Genomic DNA, 24,392 nt, shown 5'->3' on the forward strand with positions numbered 1-24,392 from the left:
ATTCCTCCTTTATTTCCCAACGCCTAATAATATCTCTGTTCTTTCCTAATTCATAACGAATTCAACAAAGACTAAACTATTCTTCACTCTGACTGTGGGCCCAATTCCAAAAACTCCAATTAAGGTTGCACATTACCTAGCACGTGTTAGACAAATGCTTGTGGATGTGCCTCAGGACTCCTTTTTCCTTTCCTTTTTTTTTTTTTTTTTTTGAGACAATGTTTAGTGAAAGGCAAAAGAAAAAAATTCCAACCTGGAATTGGGGAATTATATTTGAAAATGTAACTCAATCTCATATTTTCTGCCAAAGTAAGAATTACTTATCTTTCTAAAATATAGTAAGTTGCTCAAAACATCCATTTCTCAACTTAAATTTCATAATCTGAACAGTATAAATATTAACTAAAGCTAAATGTTAAAAGATGTAAGTAACTGAACTAGAAATTAAAAAGTATATAATTTCACAACTGTTAAAAATAATGATAGCAAAAACTTGCTTGATAAGCAATGTGCAAAATTTTTCTGAAAAAGCATCTGTAATAATTTTTTTCCCTTTTCACAATGTCATATAATGTCTATAATGATTCACAGAGTCATCAGTTATCATTATAAAAGCTGTTACTCCTGCCTGGAAAATAGTGGGGGCTGTAACAGATAACTACTAAAGATTAATCCTATAATTAAACAAATTTCATTGTATTTTATCAAAAGAAAAAGCGTATATACCATACAGTCTGATTCATTAAAAAAGTTAATCCTATACCATTGAAAATTATGAAGACTGAATAGTGAAAAAATTTGTATATCATTAAAAATTTTAGAAGATACTGTGCAATGATACTACATAAGTTTTGTTTCAACGCATGACAGTTAATAGTCATTTAAATGGCCACACTCTCATATCGTATGTCCCCAGGTGCTAGCTGTTAACTCTATACCCTCATTCCTATAGAAAAACACAAAACCAAAAGGGGATTCTTTGCAAAGACTAGCAAATATGCTCAAAGGTAAAAGAGCATGAAAGTTTCAATGCAGTTAAAAAAAAAATACTTAAAAGCAAGTTATAGTCTAGGAGAATATATTGGCAATATATATAATAGAAAATAATTTGTATCCAAAATACATAAAGGACTCCTACAAATGAGGAAACTAGTTAGACACTTCACAGGTGACATCCAAATGGTCATTAAACACATACTCAATCTCACTAGTAATGAAGGAATTATAGATTAATAAAGCAAGAGAACAGTTTCCCAATCACTAAATTTAAAATAATGTTTTAAATCTAAAATATCACTTATTATGACAATGTGGGTAAATAAGATTTCTCACATCTATTTGGACTATAAGTTAACTCTAAATTTGACATTAATTTGGAAAATGTATTTGTCACAAGTGCACAAGACAGCAGTGTTTGTAACAGCAAAATATTCTTTCAAAGCAACCTAAATATCTAGCAATAAGAGGATGCATAATAAAGCACAATGGAATACTATACAGCAACTAAAAAGAATGATCTTTATATATATATCAATATGCACAAATCTAAGAGTATAAAGTTAAAAAGAATGGTACAGTATATGCTACCAAATAAATACAATACAAACACAAGCTCTCTTTGCTAGAACTACTGTGAGAATGAGAATCATTCTCAGTAATCAAACTGTCGACTTTCAAGAAAATGTTGATGTCACTCTGAAGAGACGCACTGTTATTGTGAAGGGTCCCAGAGGAACCCTGCAAAGGAATTTCAATTACCTCAATGTAGAACTAAGTCTCCTTGACAAGAAAAAGAGGTTCCGAGCTGACAAATGGTGGAGAAACAGAAAAGAACTGGCTACTATTCCCACTATCTATAGTCATAATCAAGGGCATTACACTGGTTTCCGAGATGAGATCTGTGTATTCTCACTTCCCCATCAACACTGTTAGTTATAAAAATGGTTCTTTTGTTGAAATCCAAAATTTCTTGGGTGAAAATACTTCCACAGGATTTGGATGAGACCAGGTGCTGCTTGTTCAGTATCTCAAGCCAAGATAGATGAGTTAATTCTTGAAGAAAATGACACTGAACTTGTATCAAACGCAGCTGCTTTGATTCAACAAGCTACAACAATTAAAAACAAAGATATCAAAAAAAATTCTTGGATGGCATCTATGTTTCTGAAAAAGGAACATTTCAGCAGGCTGATAAATAAGATCTAAGTTGTCCAGCTATGGAAACAGCAAGATGCCAGATGTATTTTAGACTTGAGGTATTTTAACTTTTTTTAAAGTTTTTTCATTTATGAGAGACAGAGACAGAGCCTGAGTGGGGAAGGAAGAGAGAGAGACAGGGAGACACAGAATCCGAAGCAGGCTCCAGGCTCTGAGCTATCAGCACAGAGCTTAACGTGGGGCTCGAACTCATGAACTGTGAGATCATGACCTGAGCCAAAATCAGACGCTTAACTGACTGAGCCACCCAGGCGCCCCTGAGAGATTTTAAAAATACAATAAAACCTGCATTGATATGGGGGGGGAAAATACAAACACAAGACCACACCATATATATGTGTGTGCGTGTTTATGTGTTTACAAAAATAAAAAATGAACCAGAAAAATGCCCACCAAATCTGTGAATATCTGTGAGCTGCACATCAGATAACTTCCATGAAACAGAACTAAAAGTGGTCGTTTAAGAGGAGTTGAGTTTCAACTACAAACTTTAGTACTGGGAGGAAAATGACGTAAATGCAAAATGAACAAATGTTACTGGTTGTTAATTCTATGTGATAAAAATATAGATGTTTGGGGGCACCTGGCTGGCTCAGTCAATACAGCATGCAACTCTTGATCTCAAGGTTGTGAGTTCAAGCCCCACATTGCATGTAGAGATAACTTTAAAAATAGAGAGATGTTTGCTCTTTTTATATTTTTCTGTGTAATGTCTCAAAAAAATGTAGACATTCTTCTCTCCCCAAAGTCTATTTTTAGTTTCTAATTTTATAAGAAATATTCTATTATATTCTAATCTATAAACATCTACAATAGTATTTAGATAACTACACTGCTCTCTAAGGAAAACTGTGTTAATCACAGATGAGGTACTCATATTCAAAAGGTCCTATACTCTATCCCCCTCCCTCCCCACCTTCTCTCTCTCACTTTTAACAAGGTGTTAGAAACAGAATTAAAGTGACTAGTAGCAGAGGCAGAAGGTAAAATGTCATGAGGCAGCAGAGTTCATCTTAGGCCCTTGATAAACTAAATATAAGGGGAACTAAAAATAAGAGGTAAAAAAATAAAGAGATTAATAGTTAAGAAGTAGAGCTGGTAGCAAAAAAAAAAAAAAAGAAAGAAAGAAAGAAAAAATGCAGATTTAGACTGGCTAAGACACATTTATGGTATAGAACTAGAATAAAACACACACAAAAAAAACTCTGGTGAGATCTCTAGGGCTTACTTGGTAGTATCTACCAGTTTCTAAAATGATCTTAATAATCCCCATCTCCTGGTATTCATGCCCTTTCTATTGGAGTATGGACTGGATTTAGTGACTTGCTTCTAGCAAACAGAATGCAGGAGAGGTGACGGGATAGCACTTCTGAGATTAGGTTACAAAGGGACTGTGGCTTTCATCTTGTCACCCTCATTCTGGAATGCCAGCTTCCATGCTGTGAACTGGGAAGACCCACATGGCAAAGGACTAATGTCTCCAGCAACAACTACCTAAAGCCTGCCAAAAGTTATGTCGGTGTTCTGAGAGACAGATCCTTCCCCACTCAAGCCTTCAGATGACAGAAGACCCAGCCAACACATGTAATGCAGCCATGTGCAAAATCTTGAGCCGGAAGCACCCAGCTAAGCCATGCTTAGATTCCTGATACACAGAAGCTGTGAAATAGATATTAAATTGTTACAAAGCAATAGGTAACTAATACACTTGGTTGGATATGAAGACTTTTGGGTTCTAGTCTCTGGAAGCCCCATCCATATCACAGTTACCATTCTAGGATTTCCATGAAGTGCTTCTATATTCTATTCCCAAGCATATCCTTATAAAATTCCCAGCCTAAAGCCTTTCTACTTTGCATCTAAACGAAACTCCTAAAAATAGACGTCTCCTGTAAATAAGAGATTAAACTGTGTTTGTATAGTTTTTTTTTTTTAATGTGATGTATCATACTGATTGATTTGAAAACATTGAACTATCCTTGCATCCCTGGAATAAATCTCACTTAATATTTAGTTTTATCATGAAACATAAGTGCATTTAATCTAATTTTAAATTATTAAATATGCGATCATTACATATTAACAGTGTATCCTGATTATCCTAAACTTTACCACTTCTGACTTCCTCCATATTACATAAACTACATTTACCACTAATATTTCTAAGGATCTATGAAGGCTTGGATTTTTGACTATTTTCTTAACTACAGGCATCCCTCATTTTATCATACTTCACTTTATTACACTTCACAGATTGTGCATCTTTTACAAAGTGAATGTTTGTGGTAACCCCACATCAAGCAAATCTACCAATGCCATTTTTTCAACAGCATATGCTCACTTCATGTCTATGTCACATTTTCATTATTCTCACAATATTTCAATTCTCACAATATTTTCATTATTATTATATATGTAATGGTTATCTTGATTGGTGATTATGACTCACTGAAAGCTCAGATAACAGTTTTCAGCAACAAAGTATTTTTATAAATTCAGGTATGTACAGTTGACCCTTCAACAATGAAGGGGTTAGGGGTGCCAACTACCAATGCTATTGAAAATCCATATATAACTTTGACTCCCCAAAACTTAACTACTAGAAACTTTACCAATAATATAGTCAACACATTTCACGTGTTATATGTAATATATAGTATATTCTTACACTAAAGCTAGAGAAAAAAGTTATTAAGAAAATACATTTACAATACTATACTTATTGAAAACATACTGTGTGTATAAGTGAACATACACAGTTCAAATCTATGTTGCTCAAGGGTCAACTGTATATTGTTTTTTTTCAGACATAATGCTATTGCATATTTAATAGACAACAGTATAGTAAAAAACACAACTTTTATGCACTGGAAAGCAAAAAAAATTCATTTGACTTGCTTTATTGCAGTATTTGCTTTGTTTTTTGGGATCTAGAACTAAACCCACAATATCTCCAAAGTAGGTTTATCATCAACATGAAAAAGTACCTGACATACAGTAGATGCTCAGTAAATACCTGGTGGATAAATAAGTGGTTACCATTATACTTAGAATTAAATCCAAAGTCGCCCTTTCTATGATCTACAAAGTTCTACATTATCAGGTCCCTGAATGCTTCATATGCTACAGCTCTCTTCTTGGATTTACTACACTCCAACAACACTGGCCTCTGTGCCACTCTTAAAACACACCAGAAAGTCCCTGCTTCAAGGCACTTTATAATTCTCTCAGCCTGGAACAATCTTCCACAGATAAAATGGCTGGCTCCCTCAATTCATTCATATTTCTGCTCTACGATCACCTCACCAGAGTCTTGGCTTGACTAATACATGTTAAATAGCTTGCGCCCCTCAACTCATGACACTCCATTCCCTCATAATGTTTATTGTTCCTGATAGCACTAATCATTACTTATTATTTTATTACATTCTATTGAGGAATTTATTTTAAGAGAACTATATTTTGGTCAATATTCTAATCACTGGCACTGAAAACAATGCCTGGTACACAAAAATTGTCAGATATTTATTGACTGAATTAATAACAAACGAGTCATGATTTTGAAAGGTGTTCAGAGATTTAGGTAGTAATAAATAGCAACAACACCTATTTTAATTATTTTTAAAATAATATATTAGGAAAAGGAGAATTGTTTAAAGAGCATCTACGCAAAAGCCTAAGCATTACTTCACCATTAATGATGAAAGACTGAATGCCTTTGCCCTATGATTGGTAATGAGTCAAGGTGTCTGTTCTCACCACTCCTATTCATCACCATACTATTGGCCTAGCCTGTGGAATAGATGAAGAAAGAAAAAAAGACACATATTGGAAAAGAAAAAGTAAAACTGTTTATATTCACAGATGAAATGATTTTCTACATAGAAAATCCCAAGAGATCTATACAAAGAGCTCCTAGATCTAATGAGTTTACTAAGGTAGCAGATAAGGTCAAGATACAAATATCATTTGTATTTCTAAAATTAAAAACTGAAAATAAAAAACACCAATTAAAAAAAATCAAGGAAGACCTAAATAAATGGGAGTGATACACTGTGTTTATGTATTCGTTTATTCAATATTGTTAGAGTGTTAATTCTTCTTAAACTGATCTACAGATTCAACACAATCCCAATTAATCTTGGCAGAATTTTTTGCTGATATTAACAAGCCAATTCAAAAATATACTGGAAAAGGCATGGAACTAGAAACTAAAACAAGAAAAACAACAAAGCTAGAGGATTCAAACTACCTATTTACCTAAAGTAGTCAAAATAAGTGTGGCACTGGTAAAAGAATGAACACTTAACAGAAAGAATACAGAGCTCCAAAACAAACCAGCACACATATGGTCAACTGATTTTTGACAAAGATACAATGGCAATTCATTAGTAAAAAGGCTAGTTTTTTAAACAGTAAAAACTAGTAAAAAGTTTTTAGTTTTGCGGGCGCCTGGGTGGCGCAGTCGGTTAAGCGTCCGACTTCAGCCAGGTCACGATCTCGCGGTCCGTGAGTTCGAGCCCCGCGTCGGGCTCTGGGCTGATGGCTCAGAGCCTGGAGCCTGTTTCCGATTCTGTGTCTCCCTCTCTCTCTGCCCCTCCCCCGTTCATGCTCTGTCTCTCTCTGTCCCAAAAATAAATAAACGTTGAAAAAAAAAAAATTAAAAAAAAAAAAATAAATAAAAAAAAAAAAAAAAAGTTTTTAGTTTTAGTAAAAACTAGTAAAAAGACTAGTTTTTTTAAACATTGTTCTGGAACAGTAAGATAACCGTATGCAAAAACCTGAAACTTAATCCATACCTCACATGTTATATAAAAATAGTCACATCCAATAGAATGGATCACAGACATAAAAGTTAACTTAAAATCATAAGACTTCTGGAAAAATATGCAAAAGAAAATCTTTGATTCTGGGTTAGACAAAGATTTTTTGGATAGAACGCCAAAAACGTTATTCATAAAGAAAAAAATGATAAACTAGACTTCCTCAAAGTTAAAATAGTTGATAAACTAGACTTCCTCAAAATTAAAATACTAAATAAATAAAAGAAATTATTCAAAACATAACTTAGGAGTTTCTGACATATATATGCACAAGACATATGTTTAAGTTAGTAGAAATCAGATGTGCATACTCCTGAAAGATAAGGAGTTACCATTCAGGTTAACTCTAAATAATGGTTTCAATCATTACATAGTTTTAAACTGTTAACTATTTTCAGTCACCAGCTCATTTTTAGGCATAATGGACAACTGGTTAGAGGCAGATGCATAAGGAATACTGATTTTAGAGCATAAAATAATGAATTCTGCAAATTCACCTCAATATTGAGCTAAACAATTCCTGGTGACTGATGTTGATTTGTCCCAAAAGTCCAAGTTCTTGAGTTTTCACACTACAGGTGGCAGTCAATTGTTCAACATACTGTAGCTTTTTCCCCCCTAGGAGTACACACACTACAATGTGTTGATGTGGACTCTACAGCCATAATTTTCTTCCAAGTATTTTGGAATGATATATGTTTCTAGTATTTTTGTGCTTGCACAGAGTTTTGATGATGGTTGCTTTTTTCCTTATTTAAAGAAAAAAATGGCCAAACAAATTTTAAAGACTTACAAATACCAACTATAAAAAAATGCCAACACGTTAAAAAAAAATGACATAAGCTTAATTCCATAAGCTGTATTACGCATGATCACAATTATTTTATAGCACTTAAAGGTATCTCCAGGATTCAGAAGTCAATTTAGAAAACAAGACAGTGAGAATATCTGGCTACAACCATCTGGTTTTCATTTGAGTATAAAGACTGTCCATACCACAACATGTTATTTATAGAGAAGTACTCATGAATGGCAGCTGAAAACCAATTTCATCTTTTAAAAACAAAACAAAATAAAAACTTTCCAAAAGTTACAGAAATAAACAAGTTGAAAAAAAAAAGAATTAACTTTTTAAAAGCAGAAAATGAAGAAATGGCCAACTTTGAGTCATAAATAGTTTTGTCTATTTTTGGTAGAAGCTAGATTTTTAACCTCCATTTAATATATATTCAATCTAAAACCAAACATTTAACAATTCAATTTATACACATTTATTGATCAACATGTAACAGACACTATCCCAGTTACTAGAAACATAAGAGTGAACATGAAAAATAAGGTTTCCATTCTCACAGAGCTTACATTCTAGCAAATGGTAGATATAGAATAAATACACAAATAAGAAAATATCAAGCAAATAAGGATTCCATAGTGTTTTTGTAAAAAATTAAAGAGTGATACAGCATGCCAGCATTGGGAGTTAATTTAGATTTGTAGATGAACAAAGGCCTTTGTGTTGGTGACATCTGCTCTGAGACCTAAAATGACAATAACATGCCAACCAAGATTTGGGGGTAAGAGCCTTCCAAGAAAAAGGCAACTAATAAAAACCTTGAAAGCAGAAATAAATTTGTTGTGTTTGTGGAACAAAAATAAGAAATATATCTAGAATATAATGAGCCAGAGAGAGAAAGTAAGAGGAAATAAGATCAGAGAAGCAAATAGTTTGCACAGACATTTTATGTAAGTCAAAGGAAAACCACTGAAGATATTTGGATAAGGTAGTAATGTGATCAAATTTACATTTTTATTTTTAAAAAATTACTCTCTAGCTGTTCCATAGAGAAAAGGTTTGTATGGAGAAAGAATGGAAATACCTTCCAGGAACAGAAGTAGGGAGACCAAAAAGCTACTTGAAGTAATCTAAACAAGAGATGGTACTGGTGGCTTAAACTAGTGAGGTAGTTGAGGAAAAAGAAAAAAAAAAAAAAAAAAAAAAGGATGAATCTAAGATATGTTTCAAGACAGTTAACAAAACTTGTCAGCCAAGATTTCGTGGGGCCTAAGGTAAAGAAAGCAATTAAGTATGACTCTTAGATTTTTGGGTTGAGCAACTGAGTGGTTAGTGATGTTATTTTCTGAAATTGGGCAGACTTGGGGTAACAGGTGGTTGAGGGAGAAAGAACTTTCTGGGTTACGTTGAGTTTGAAGTACCTATTAGTCATCCAAGTGGAAGCAGTCAGATAAACAAGTCTAAAGTTCAAGCAAAAATTCATAGTTAGAGATATTATTTTGGGAAGTCGTTGGTTATAAATAGTATTTAAAGCCAAAGGACTAGAAGAGTTTATCTAGGGAGAGAATATAGGTAAAGAAGAGAAAGGAGCCCAGGATCAAGCCCTGGAGTGCATTCACATTTGGGGGGGGGGGGGGAAGGGGCACAAAGGAGGAGGAGCTACCAAAGAAGAAGAGTCCTAAAAAGTCCAGTCGGTAATGAGAAGGAAATTCCCAAGTGTGTGGCAACTGAGATCTCAAAGTGTCTAAAAGTATATAAAGAAAACAGGAGCAGGTCCATCAAATTACAGTGAAGTCAAATAAAATAAGGATAACAAAGTGACATATGATATATTACTTTCTAAGCAATCTGTTGAAAAGCTTTGCTTTTTCTCCGTTAAGAGTGAATTAAAGAAATACCCAAACCCAGCTCCTTCTAGCCATCCTGTTCTTACCTAAGAGGAGGAAAAAAACCCCAGAAGCATTTGTGCAGTTCACAGCCCAGGGGCACAGGCTTCCGAAAAGACAGACCTAATCATCAGACTATAGAATGCTTCCCCAACATCTTAGTAAAGGGCTATTTACTGGAGTTCCTTTTACCCAATACATCATGTCCCCTTTTTCGACAAGAAATTATAAGGCATACCAAAGGGTAAAATATAGTTTGAAGAGACAGAGCAAGCATCAGAACCAGACATAGATATGGAAGGAATGTTGGAATCATGAAACTATAAATTTAAAAGAACTTAAACAACAAGCTATAATTAATTTGCTAAGGGCTCTAAAGGAAAAAAAGTAGATGGCATGCAAGAACGGATGCATCATCATAAAAGCAAAGACATGGAAATTCTAAGAAAGAATCAAAAAGGAATTAGCTAGAGATCAATAACACTGTAACAAAAATGAGAATGCCTTTGATGGGCTCAACAGTAGACTGGACATGGCTGAAAAGAGAATCTCTGAGCTTGAGGATATGCCAACAGAAACTTCCAAAAGTGAAAAGCAAAGAGGAAAAAGACAAAACAACACAAAACAAAACCCAGGAGAGAACAACCAAGAACTGTGGGAAAACTACAAAATGTGTTTACATGTAATGGGAATACCAGAAGGCAAAGACGAAAAAGAAGAACTATTTGAATAACAATTAAGAACTTCTCCAAATTAATTTGATATCAAACTACAGATTCCGAAGTTCAGAGATCATACAAGACAAATGCCAAAAGTAAATTAAAATAGCATATGTCACCAGATAAATGAAGCACTATATTAAAATTATATTACATTAAGTTATACACAATAGCATACTCACAATACTTCATGTAAAAATTTTTACTAAAAATTACTTATCATATATATTTTTCCCACTAAAATGAAAGCCACATGAAGGCAGGGTTTGAATGTTTTCATTCAGTACTGTATCCTATAATATTGTTTGGCACACAGCAAGCAGGCCCTTAATAAGTATTTCTTCAACTAATAGCATCAAATATAACAAATTTACAATTGACCCTTAAACAACATGGGTTTGAACTGTGTAGTTCACTAAACGTGTTGTTTTTTTTTTCCAGTAAATACAGAACAGGTACTGTAAATGTATTGTCTCTCATGACTTTCTTTACAACATTCTTTTCTCAGGCTTATTTTATTGTAACAGAATATATAGCACATATAACATAAAAAATATGTGTTAATCAGCTATTTATGTTATGGCTTCCAATCAACAGTAAGCTATTAGTAGTTGAGTTCTGGGGAGTCAAAAGTTTTATGTAGATTTGTGACTGTATGGGGGTGGTCAGGACCCCTAGCCCCCACGTTGTGCAAGGGCCAGCTGTATTTTAAAATGTCAAGGAAGGGGGTGCCTGGGTGGCTCAGTAAAGCGGCTGACTTCGGCTCAGGTCATGATCTCAGGATTCTTGAGTTCAAGGCTGCATCAGTCTCTGTGCTGACAGCTTGGATCCTGCAGCCTGCTTCGAATTGTGTCTCTCTCTGCCCCCTCCCCTGCTTGCACTCTGTCTCTCTCTCAAAAATAAACAAACATTAAAAAAAAAAAAAAACATTTTATGTCGAGAAAGGAGATACATGAGATTTTACTATGAAAGGAGTCTTAAGGCTAGGAAATAGTAGTATAGAACATTGCTGTCCAACAAAAATATGATGTGAGTTACACATTTAATTTTAAACTTGCTACTTTAAAAAGTAAAAAAAAAAACAAAAACAAAAACCATGAAATTAATTTTAATTCCACTGAACCCATTATACACAAAATATTATTTCAATCTCTAATATAAACATATCTTGAAGGGAAATTTTATGTTTTATATGTTTGCTAAGTCACAAAATCCAGGGTTTTTTACATTTAGCATGAACTCAATTTGGACTAGCCACATTTCAAATGCTTGATAGTCACATGTGATTAAAGCCTACCTTACTGGACAGTACAAAGTATAAAGTATATAGTCCCCCTAAGTAAACAAGAATCAACCATTAACTAAAATATTTCAGTTCCCAAAGTTCTTAGCTAAACATATTGTTTAGTATTTTTAGACACTAATAATATTTTATGTTATCCAAAAAGAATATAGAAAAGGCAAATCCTTAAAAAGCTTTCAGGGGCGCCTGGGTGGCGCAGTCGGTTAAGCGTCCGACTTCATCCAGGTCACGATCCGTGGGTTCGAGCCCCGCGTCAGGCTCTGGGCTGATGGCTCAGAGCCTGGAGCCTGTTTCCGATTCTGTGTCTCCCTCTCTCTCTGCCCCTCCCCCGTTCATGCTCTGTCTCTCTCTGTCCCACAAATAAATAAAAACGTTGAAAAAAAAAATTAAAAAAAAAAAAAAAAAAAGCTTTCAAAGAAGCATCTTGATCTTATGAATATCTAGTTTCTAATTATTCTGGGTTCTATTATTCAGTTTCTAATCATGCACATAATTGTGTGGGGAACAAAGCATTTAGACCTTAGCTAAATCTAAGAAATTTCTTTCTAGCTGCTAAAATACTGTAAATACTGTACTCTATTTACTGTAGGGACCATTTATTTCATATACACCTAAGATAATCAGGCAAAACAGGCCCCCCTTCTAAGAGTTTCATATATAGGACTTTAAAGAACCTGAAACAGGTAACAGAGAAAAACTAAACTCCTTTGACCACAACATAAAAAAGTAAAATATTAAGCAAACAGGATTTAAGAAACAAAACTGCAACCTTAGGAACCAACCAGTACCCTTTCAAAGAAAGCAACTAGTCAGATTATTCTGATTATCTGTCAAGAAGCAACTGTTCTCGATAATCCAAAAATCAACTATTTCCTGAGCATGAATTTCGTTTCTGTGTTTTTACAACAAAGTTTTCAAATAACATTTCAATTTAAATAGTAATTAATTAATTAAATACCTTAGCACATCCAAGCCCCGACATTTTGTGTGTGGCAAAAAACAAAACCAAAAACCTATCTGTTATAAATCTGTTACAGATAATCCACTTAACTAAATAACCCTACAGCCAACAGTCCATTTTTCCAAAAAATACAAACCAGAGAGAAAATTGCAGTGAAACAAGCCAAAGTTTATGCTTTTTTTTTTTTTTTTTTTCTTCTTCTTTTTTTTCAACGTTTTATTTATTTATTTTTGGGACAGAGAGAGACAGAGCATGAACGGGGGAGGGGCAGAGAGAGAGGGAGACACAGAATCGGAAACAGGCTCCAGGCTCCGAGCCATCAGCCCAGAGCCTGACGCGGGGCTCAAACTCACGGACCGCGAGATCGTGACCTGGCTGAAGTCGGACGCTTAACCGACTGCGCCACCCAGGCGCCCCTATGCTTTTTTTTTTGAAAGTTTATTTGAGAGGCAGAGAGAGAAATCCAAGCAGGTTCCATGCTGTCAGCACAGAGCCTGATGCAGTGCTTGAGTTCATGAACCGTGAGATCATGACCTGAGCCGAAATTGAGTCTGATGCTTAACTGACTGAGCCACCTATGTGCCCTCAAAGTTTATGCCTTTAAATAATAAACATTTAAAAAACACAAAAAATCAAAACTTTTTGTCTTTTGTTTTGGCCATATTAAGCTTCATTATTATATACAATCAAATTAATCCAGTATAAAAAGGAGTCTAAAGTCTGTATCATAAATTCTGATATTTGGTCTACAATTTAATCCAACACATTCATTGTGAATTAAGAAAGAAATTAGTTGCTATATTACCACAAATAAAAAGCTTTGCCCTGATGTCTACAAAATATTTCCATTAGCAATTTAATATTTATAAATCAGATTTATGAATTTAGCATTAATTAAATGTAAAACAGTCCTGTAGACATCATGAGATAAATATGTCATCCCTCAAAACTGGCATGTACGTAATGAGATACTTACGATGTCAATAATTACTGAGTTGGTCCCAACACTTGGCAGATCAAATCTTTACAATATGTAAGTCACATATACCAAATAACGTTTGGCATACATTCTTTAAAAAAAAAATCAAAAGTTTGTTAATCTAGGAGTGCATGGGTGACTCAGTCAGTTGAGCATCCAACTGTTGATTTCAGCTCAAGTCATGATGCCAGCATTGTGGGATTGAGCCCCGTGTTAGGCTCCGCACGAGTGTGGAGCCAGTTTGAGGTTCTCTTTCTCCCTCTGCTACTCCCCTGCTCCCACATGTGCTCTCTTTCCCTCTAAAAAAAATAATTTTTTAAAAAAGTTTGCTACTCTAGTCTATCTTCAGAATTGAAACTGATAGACAATTTAGATAAGAAAAACCATCCTTCCTTCTGAAAATGAACAAAAATTAAACGCCAAATCTGATTTTCCACCCCCTAAAATACTCCAGACTTTGACTATGATTTATATTCTAGCACATGAATGTATATCCCACAGAGTCCATGGAAAATATCCTATTCAAATCTACCTAGAACATTAATTTACTCTTTGAACTGGAATCTGGATAATCCCAGTTCTCTTAAATGCAGTAACACAAACTAGGAATTACAGTATCACAAATAAGGCAGACTCATCTACAAGTTTAAAACAATAAAAACTACCAACAGCATTATGAGAGAGGGAGAAGCCTGAAGTAGGGACAAAAATTATTTTCCACAGTTACAACTTAAATGTGTTTCAGAGAGCTGATCCATTATAAAAGTCAGAGAAAGAAAAGGCAAAAAAGCCAAATTCTCTTAGCAAAGTATGAGAGAAGCTCTTTCAAATATTAATAAAATATTTAAAAATTCAAAATTTTAAATTTATAACTCATAAAGAAAAATTCCAATTAAAACAACAGAAGCAATGAGAGTTTATACTGGTATAATTTTACTCCTCAAAAATACAGGAACTGATGGAAGATATAAATATAAAATAGTGTCATGTTTTCAAGGTTTGTTACATACAGGCATTCTCAATTTACAGCAGAAAACACTGCAGTAATTGGCATGACCAGGGTACAGTTGGCTCAGTACTCTGTACTCAGTAATGTTTATAGCAAGAACTTCTTCCACTTTGAAAACTATCCCTAAAAAGGAATTCTCTTTGAAGACTAAAGGAATTTAATTAAAGATAAAGCCACTTGGGTGGCCACATAACACATCAAACAGATCATACTTCAAGCAGAATTATTACTATTCAGTTATAAGTGCATGACTCATAGGAATATAAATGAAGGGTTTTTTTCTGTGTACATCCGCTTGGATCCAGAAATTTACATTTAGAAATACACTATCACATTTGTTTCAATTTAATTTCATGTCGTTAAACAATGATTAATGAATGATCTACTACCAAATAATTTTTTTTAATTACCTTGAAAAACATGCTTGAGAATTCTTGGACTTATAGGACTGGAAACAGACAATAAATACAAGGTGCATTACAAATATTAATAAAACCTCAATATTATAAATGAATTCATTTTCTCCCAATTCTGAATACTTATAGAGAACTGCCACATGTGTGTAGAAATAAAACATGCTTCTAAAAACCTTCATTACGAATCAAGTATTAAAAACCTTCACTACGAATGGTCTTCAGATTTTCATTATACTGTCTACAGGCAAGTACAATATTACCATTTTTATTAACATTTGGTTTTTTACTTATCCTACATGGAATAAGGAGCACGGTTCATGGAAATCTCTCTTTAAGACAACATTTAAGAGGAACAAAATTAAAAGAAATCGTGTGTAAATGATACACCCTCCTTGCCTTTCTAAATTGAAGATAAAATACAGAAAGTAATGTAAGATTGTATTGATAATTTGGGGTCATCCCTATATACAGCATTCCATTAAAGTACTGTAATACAGTCAGGACTTTAGGATAGAGGTGGAAGATGATATGCTTTAAAGTCAGTAAATTGGTTGCAAAGTCCCTATTACCGGTCACTTCTGTTGCAAGTAGCCCCATTCCTTGCAGTTTATAACTTGAGGAACTCAACTAGTAAACAATCCTAAACACAATTCTAAAACCAAAAGAAACAGATTTCTGCCTCCTTCACAATCTAATACAGTATAGACAAATGCAAAAGGACATGAGAGGAAAATAACTGAATAAAGGAAAATAAAAAGTACAGATACATATAAAGTTTATGTAGGTTAAAGGCAGTAAAAGATGTTATAGGCAATAACTGGTGGACTATCAAGAACAATGTGAATAAAACAAAGAAACTTCAGACATTAGGCTTTAAAAAAATAATAACCCAGTAAAGGCTACCTGTGAAACTAGAATGATCAAAATGAAATTTGTAAGTGAATTCTATACAAGATAGATAAATGAATAAAGGAAATGAAATAGTTTAAGTTATTGTGATAAATGGCATAAAAACTGGATGGAGCTCTCAGATAATGCAGCAGTTGAACAATGAGAAGTCACTGGACCTTTTAGTAGACATCTCTGAGAAGAGCAGTGAGTCCCCCACATGAAGGGAGTACTCTAATGAATCAATCACAATGACCGTACGTTGCCAACAATGTACTGGTAAACTCAATAAGACAAAAAAGGCAAGACATCACTTCCTAATCTTCCAGAGGTCAAAAAGGTAAATATTAATAGCCAAATGGCAAGTATTCACTGATCACTCACTTTGTGATTAGCAGCATGTCAAATATGAAACACACTCTTCTCCTTCCAGCAGCTTACAAGTTAGGAAAATAAAATATATGGGTCACAAGACATCAGTGGAAAAAAATTTAATGCAAATTAAAGCAAGATTTTTTGTTTCAATACTAATAATAACTAGAAGAGGAAAAAAGATATAACGTGAGGTTGGCTCATACACTAGACACACTGTGTCATACTAGTTACAACATTCTGGAAGGTAGTTTGGTGATGTTCAAGAGCCTTAAACACACACACACACACACACACACACAGACTCTGACCTAGTAATTTCTCTTTTACAAACCTAAGGGGGAAAATTTTTTCAAAGATTTATGTAAAAGGTGATTCTCTGTAGTGAAGTTTACACTTTAGCAAAACATCAGAAACATCCCAAACATCTGCCAATAGGAAAAATTTTAAATATGATAGTTACATGATATAATTTTAAGCAACTAAAAATAACTTTTCAAAGACTAATGACATTGGAACGTTTACCAGGTAGAGTTAAATGAAAATAACACATGAACCCAGTTATAGGGAAAATACACAAACAGGCATAGAGAGAAACACAAATTGTATTTTTCTTAGTTGCACTCATCTTTATTTTCCAAATTATTTTATAATAAGATTAAGTAAGCAATTGCTATTTAGAAATGGCACGTATGACGCACAAAAAATAAATGTAAAAAATAAATGTGATAGAACTGGCCTGAATTTTTAAAGAAGCATGTGAAACTCTAGAAGGGCTGGGAAAGAGAAATAATGATCACCTAGGTTAAAACTACAGAAAAATGGTGGCAACCTTGACACTGATCTGAGTAAATAGGAGGAAAGTGGAGAAGAATCAAAAATAATAGTTACAACAGATATTAAAGATATTCAAATATATCCTATTTCATGATTCATTCACCGTTTATACTCTTCCAGTATGCTGGATTAAAAAAAACAACTGACTTTTGCTATAAAACCGTATTCCTTAGCAATTTCTGTATTTGTAATGCTTGGTGAAGATTTTTACTAACAGAAGGTATTTAATTATCATAACAATCTCTTAAAGCAGGGATAGTATTATGAAACTATCTGCAAGACGAAACAAACATTGAGATGAGAGGGGTTGTGACTTGCCCAAGGAAACAGCTAGTTAAAAACTGGAAACAGCAGAAACCACTCGACGCTAAACCTCTTTCTCAAGTAATCTACATTCCAGAATACCAAGTTTTTCTCCAATATTGAATTATTTTTAAAGCCTCTTTTACCTAGTCAAAAAACACCGCCAGTTTTGTCTGCAGTACTGGTAAATATCTCTTACGTTTAATTGGTAGGTAACAAAACTACCCCAATCCTGCATTTTAAAAACATTCCTACCGACCCAAACTCAGCACCAAGTTAAGCAAACGGAGTTAAGACGAAATAAGTTACCCTCTTAAACCTCACCAGCTGACTAAAGTTTGGGGAATCAAAAAGGAATGTGCTTCCCTCAGTTAAAAAAAATAAGAAATCGCCAAAACCCCCCACCTCCCCGCGCCGCGCCTCACAGCTGATCCGAGGTAAAGGGTGGAGTGGATCTGCCGGGCAGGGAACCAAACAAACACTAATTCTCTCGAAGTTAAGAAAGCATTACAAGCGGGTCCATCCAGTGCCTTCCCTCTTGTATGCAAAGCTAGCCTCTTCTTTAATGACTAGAAAACAGCTTTGTATTTCTGGCTACCAATCACCACATATCCTCAAATTTTCCAGCAACGTCGGTCCCTTCAGAACACCTAGAAGCAACACAAACTTGGCAACACCATTCCTTAATAATTCTTTAGATTCCTCTCCACCCCATCTAATTCCAAAGACCAAATCAACGTATGCCTGAAACAAAGTATAAAATAAAGAAAACAAGGGTCACATCTAACACAGTTCCACTTCAGAGCTCTCCCAAAACAGCCGACACCACAACCGCACCCGGAGAGGAGCGGCCCCTAAATCAAGGGGCGGGCCCAGGAAACCACGTGTTCTGCCTTCTGCGCACGCGCCAGCCAAAACAAAAGGGAGGCCTGCCAAGCCCCTCCCCTGCCCCCACGTGACCGCGCCTAGGACCGCCCCCACCCCTCCCTCCACTCCTTCTCTCCCCTCCCCTCAGCTTCTGCCAAGGCTGTTAGGTTTAGCCGTTTAAATTTGGCTGCGGTCCGACCCCTGCCCTAGAGCGCGATCCTGTGCCGGGACCCAGAGTCCAACGGCCCAGAGGATTCGGGGGGCGAAGGGGCTGCCGTTCGGCTGCCGGGCCCGCAAGTCCACCCGGCGGTCTTCTCCGCTCTCCCCTCCCCGCGCTGCCGCCGTCCCCGGCAGAGGAGACCCACCCCCCTCAGCCCGCCGCTGAGACGCCGGCCACTCGCCTGCTGGGGCGCCCTGGCTCCCCTCCGCCGCCGCACCTTCGGTCCGGCCGTGGTGGGGGCTGCTGAAGTGATCTCTAGCTGCCCGCCCGCCTCCCCCCACCCGGGGCGCCGCTGACTCGTCTCCAGAGCGTGCCCCGCTCCTGCCCCGGCCGCCGCCGCCGCGGTTTAACAGTCCGCCCGCTGCCCGCAGCTCCGGGCGGCTCGGGGACGGAACCCTGCCGTGGTGGAGGGGCAGTGGGCGGGGCGCGACGCCAGCCAATGGCAGCGGGGGAGGGGAAGCGCCATGCAAATGAGCGCGGGTGGCGGGGAAACCCCGGCAGGGGGCGGGGCCTACATAAGCGACTTGGAGCGTTCTGGAAGTGGCTGAAGCGCAACGCCCGAGCCCTGGTGCAGAGGCGCGGCGGCTCCTCGGGGGCGGGTTCCGGGTCGTTCTCGCTTCTTGCCTGTTCCCTTGCCAGCGGGAAACAGGCACGCGCGCGCGCGCGCACACACGCACCGAAAATACGGGCGGGCGACTTCCCGCCCTTGCTTTGCTATTTCTGTACCACCGTGACAGGAAAAGCAAATCGAAGGGAAAGTCGGGCTGCATTACGCCCTACCGCCCGCGCTCGGGCTGCGCCGGCTCCTGGCGTCCCGACCCTCCCGTGTTGCGGCTTGAGGGGCAAGTTTTAAAGCTTTGTCACAGTTGCCAAAGCTATACGTCTCTTTGCGTTTACTTGTATACACGCTCTGCGCTCAAATCCAAAGTCATAATTCTGTACGACCCTCGAGAGGCCCTGAAATAGAGTGACAAAACTGTCCTGGATCCAGCTGGGTCGTTTTATGGTAAAACTCAGGAGCCCCTGGCTCAAGCATTTTTAAATCTGCACAAAGCTAGTTTGAGTGGTGGTAGAGTTAGCTATGTACCGCAGTAGCGCAAATAAATAAACCGGGTTTTGTGTGGAGATAGTTGGCCAGGAACACATAAAAACGTTTCTGAGAGTTGCACCTGGCCCAGCGCTCCACTCACAACTAAACTACACCCGGACATTTCCCCACACGCGCACTTTTTTTTTTAAATAAACTGTTTAAAATCTAACTCCTTAGATGATGTACTACAGGTTTTCTTAAGCACCTAATTTACACATAAAAAGATTTAGGGAATAAAGCACACTAGAATTTTAGCTCCAAAAAGACAAATGGCATTATTTCAACCTTATTAATTGGATAAGATCATGGCAGGGGGAGGGGGGAGTCCAAGGAATTGGAGTTACAACAAAGGGTAAGGCATAACACAGATTACTGGAATTAGAAAATAACTGCCTCGTTCTCGATTTTTCTAGTGGATTGGACCGTTACTGCAATTACTTTCTATGACAAGCTGCATTTATAGCAGAGAATGCTTTCTGAAAATTGTTCATGACAATAATTGCACCTTCATATGGGGTAAGGGAAGAGTTTCAGGAAATTGATTTACCTTCACTGGAATAAAAATTGTAAGTGAAGGCGCGCCTGGGTGGCGCAGTCGGTTAAGCGTCCGACTTCAGCCAGGTCACGATCTCGCGGTCCGTGAGTTCGAGCCCCGCGTCGGGCTCTGGGCTGATGGCCCAGAGCCTGGAGCCTGTTTCCGATTCTGTGTCTCCCTCTCTCTCTGCCCCTCCCCTGTTCATGCTCTGTCTCTCTCTGTCCCAAAAACAAATAAACGTTGAAAAAAATAAAAAAAAAAAATTGTAAGTGAATAGTGTGTTATGAAAATAGTTAAATAAATAAATACTTATTGGATATTTACTATATTCAAAAGGTTGTCCTTGTCCTTTTGGACAGAAATGCAAAAATAAGACATTAAAGTGTTTTACTTATTTTTTGAGTTTATTTTTGAAAGAGAGAGCGTGAATGGGGGAGGGGCCGACAGAGAGGGAGAGAAAGAATCTCAAGCCGCTCCGAGCCCCAGCACAGAGCCCAGTGTGGGGCTCAAACTCAGGAAACAGTGGTATCATGACCTGAGCCAAAACCAAGAGTTGGAAGCCTAACCAACTGAGCCCCCCAGGTGCCCCTAAATGTTTTATTTTTTAATTAACAGTCTGAGAAGTCAAATGAGTGTTGAGGTAGTTCAAAGGAAAATTTTAATTTGAGCTGGATATTTTTAAAGACTTTGGGCAGAGAAGAGAGAAGACATCAATCAGGAGATAGTATCTTTGAGTAGAGGTTGTGTTTATGATATCATTGGGCTTGAAAAGTACATGTCAACTAGATTGAGTAAATCTTGAATAGCAGGAATTCAGATTTTAACCTGAAGGAATTGTAGTGCATTCAAATGAGTGGAGGATACAGTTTTCTTTTATGAAATAATTATCATTTACAAAAACAAAGTATTCATGTACTTACTAACTGTTTATTGCACACATGTTTTGTGATGGGTATTGGAGATACAGCCATAAAAAAAGTTCCTGCCCTGGTGGAATTTGTAGAGGATGGTACAGGCATTAAGCTTTGTAATTAAACAAGTTATAATTCAGAAGGCGTTTTTACATACATTATCTAGTTTGTTCATCAAACAACCCGAAGATAAGCTGTTTCCAATACTCCAGGTTAAATCTTCTATCTTGTGGTCAGTCCTACAGCCTGCCAAATTTGTAGACCTTAAATAAATATTTCAATCAAAGCCATCATTCAGATATAAGTTCTCATTTCTTTCATATTCAGTTCTTGAACCTCCAAAAATAATAGAGACTTGGGGGCGGGGGGAGGAAGTGATTAATAATACAGGTTTGGTCTAAAAAAATGTAGAAAAACCAAGGGGCGCCAGGGTGGCTCACTCGCTTAAGTGTTCAACTTAAGCTCAGGTCATGATCTCATAGTTCACGAGTTCCAGCCTCATGTCAGGCTCTGTGCTGACAGCTCACATGGAGCCTGGAGCCTGCTTCTGATTCTGTGTCTTCCTCTCTCTCTGCCCCTCCCCCAACAAGCACTCTGTCTCTCTGTCTCTCCCTCTCAAAAATAAATAAACATTAAAAAAATATTAAAAAGTAAAAATAAAAAATGTAGAAAAGCGCAAAGAAGAAAAGCACAGTCATCTGTAAATCCTGCTGTACTTTATATGTGTGAGATGATATTGCACACAGTTGTTTGTGGGTTTTTTTGCCCCACTTAACCAAATATTAAGCACATTATCTATTGACACTGGACATTACTCTAAATACTCTAATATTTGTAGCATATGCATGATGATTTTCCAGAAATGTAGAATACCAAAGCTCTTTAATATGAAAGCTGACATATTGAACCATTTCTCAAACTGTTTTCCATATTCCTTATTCTGCAAATCCTGAAAAATGCACATAATTTTTTTTTAGCAAGGATATATTATTATAAAGAGGGTACATTAAAGACATTCTGATAGCTAAGAAAAAATATAACGATGGCTAGGAGACTTACAGAATCCAGCAAGAACAAGGAGAAGGGAAGGGCACCATTCTTGCTGACATAATTATTACCTGTCTAGAAGCACATAAAAGTGTCCAGGTAAGCAGTATTACAATGATTTCATGAGATAAACTTCTCTCCTCAACACTGGTTTTTATTCTGTCACTCTTTTCACTCAGGAAACATGTGTGCAGCATTTAATATACAGCTGACATTATGATAAATGCTAGTGATACAGGAAAAAGATATTCTAGTCTCAAGCAGGACACAGTCAAGGAGGAGTTACAAGTGCATCCTTTTCTCTCTTCCTTGTTCTATTTTTCCCCCATGGTACTTTCCACCATCTAACAACACTGATTTTGATGCTTTTGTTTTTCATTGTCTTGTCTCCCTGGGTAGAATGTAAACTCCATGAGGTCACGAACTTTTACTGTTTTGCTCACTGCTGTATCCCCAGATCCTAGGCAGGGCCCAACACATGTAGGTTTCCAATACATATTTGTTGAATGCATGCATGCATTTAATTCTCACATTTTGCAAAGTGAGTTTTATATTCGTTTTCCAGGTTGGGGTGTGGGGGGGGGGGAAGCAACTCAGTGAGGTTAAATAACGTATTCAAATTCTCACACTAATAAGGTATGGCCAATGTGGGATGTGAAGACAGACCTGCCCAGCTCCAAATCCAGAGTCTCTTCCCCACTACCTCTCATGGAACAGAAAGCTAATTTGAAAGCCTGTACGATTTATTCCAAAAATTTCCATGCCCAGGGCAAGTGTTCTCCACTTTTATATGCTAGTATATTTAGTTCTTTCGTTTTACAGTCATGTTTACAGAGTGGGATAGGAGAAGTAGCAGGGCTAATAGATGATAACTCCTATTCAGGATAGATTTAGCTCGAACTAGTCAGTGTCAACAACAAGCAGACAAAGGGCAGGGCTACGTAGCCAGAGCTATAAGATTCTTAGAACCAGGGCAGGATACAAGAGTGGCCAGAACTGGCCCATGCCCGTAGGGGAATAAAAAATGACTCTTCATGTATACAGATAGCAACTTTATTCACAATAGCCCCAAATTGGAGACAACCCTAAGAACCATCACCTGGTAAAAAGTTAAAAAATGGTGGTACATCCATATAATGAAATATTGCTCAGCAGTAAAAAAGAAAAAAATATATTGATATACAGAACAACATAGATAAGTCTCAAACAGTATGCTGAATGAAAGAAGCCAGACTCAAAAGAGAGGAAATATTTTATGATTCCATTTATATAAAGCTCTAGAAAATTCAAATTTAACCTATCATGACAGAAAGCAGTTGCTTAGGCCTGGGGTAGGGGGAATTGGCCAGGATAAGTATAAACGGTGTTGGAAATATTCTGTAATTTGACCATTTTGGAAGTTAAATGGGTGCATGCATTTGTCAAAACTCATCAAAACATACTTAAAACAGGTACATGCCAATGTATGAGAATTATACTTCAATAAACTTGATTTTTAAAACAAGGACTCTGCTTGAAGTCAACTCAGAAATTTGAAGGAGCATTGAGTCCAAAATGCAGGCAGAAAAATTAAAAACCAGTATGTATTAGTTAGGATGCAGATAATCCATATGAAATGTATCCAAAAGCCCAAAATAATGACCACTGTAAGCAAAAGAGTTGATTATCTCTGTTATATTTTGCTGATTCTGAAACATATTTTTTTGTTACAATTTAACATTTCTGAAATTGAAATAGCCTCAGTGCTGGTGCAATAAGAATTCATTATATCAGTTTGACTGGTAATGGGCTTTCTTAATAATGCATATAATGATGCACCTTAAGAGTTAATGCAACACTGGAAAAAAAAAAAAGTTTAAAGGCAGGTAGCCCCAAGCTGATAGAGAAACTCCACAAGGTCACCAAGGACCCAGGCTGCTTTCTATTATTCTCTTCTGCCATTCTCAGTCTTGACTTCATTCTCAGTCTTGACTTCATTCTCAAAGTAACTTCATGGTCCCAGATGGCTCCTGAGACCATGCCACCAGCACTCCAGCCACCATATCTACTTACCAGGCAGCAGATAGGAAAAGGATGCAAGGGAAACAGAGCTTTTAAGTCTCTCTCTTCCTCTTCTGACGTCCCTCTCCACAATTCTACAGTTTGTTCTTGTGGATATATCTAGTTGCAAGAGAGACTAACAAATACAACTAAAGTTGAACACATTGTTACCTCCA

General features: G+C 36.8%; 1 protein-coding gene across 10 annotated transcripts in view; it reads right to left on the reverse strand.

The window, feature by feature from the left end:
- Positions 1–18,926, reverse strand: part of KANSL1L (KAT8 regulatory NSL complex subunit 1 like) — a 133,331-nt gene extending 114,405 nt beyond the window's left edge. For 2 of the 10 annotated variants that reach the window (XM_086719522.1, XM_086719521.1), the window contains exon 1: positions 15,101–16,318. The gene's annotated coding sequence lies outside the window, so the exon portion shown is untranslated. Of the gene's footprint in view, positions 1–1,758; positions 2,103–15,100; positions 16,319–16,378; positions 16,398–18,774 lie in introns of those variants that run through there. The other 8 variants (XM_086719518.1, XM_086719517.1, XM_086719520.1 and 5 more) reach the window with 8 other exon arrangements.
- Between the last annotated feature and the right edge of the window lie 5,466 nt (positions 18,927–24,392).

This window comes from Puma concolor, chromosome C1 (assembly GCF_028749965.1).
Source record: "Puma concolor isolate L17-30 chromosome C1, mPumCon1.1.hap2, whole genome shotgun sequence".
Lineage (NCBI taxonomy): Eukaryota > Metazoa > Chordata > Mammalia > Carnivora > Felidae > Puma > Puma concolor.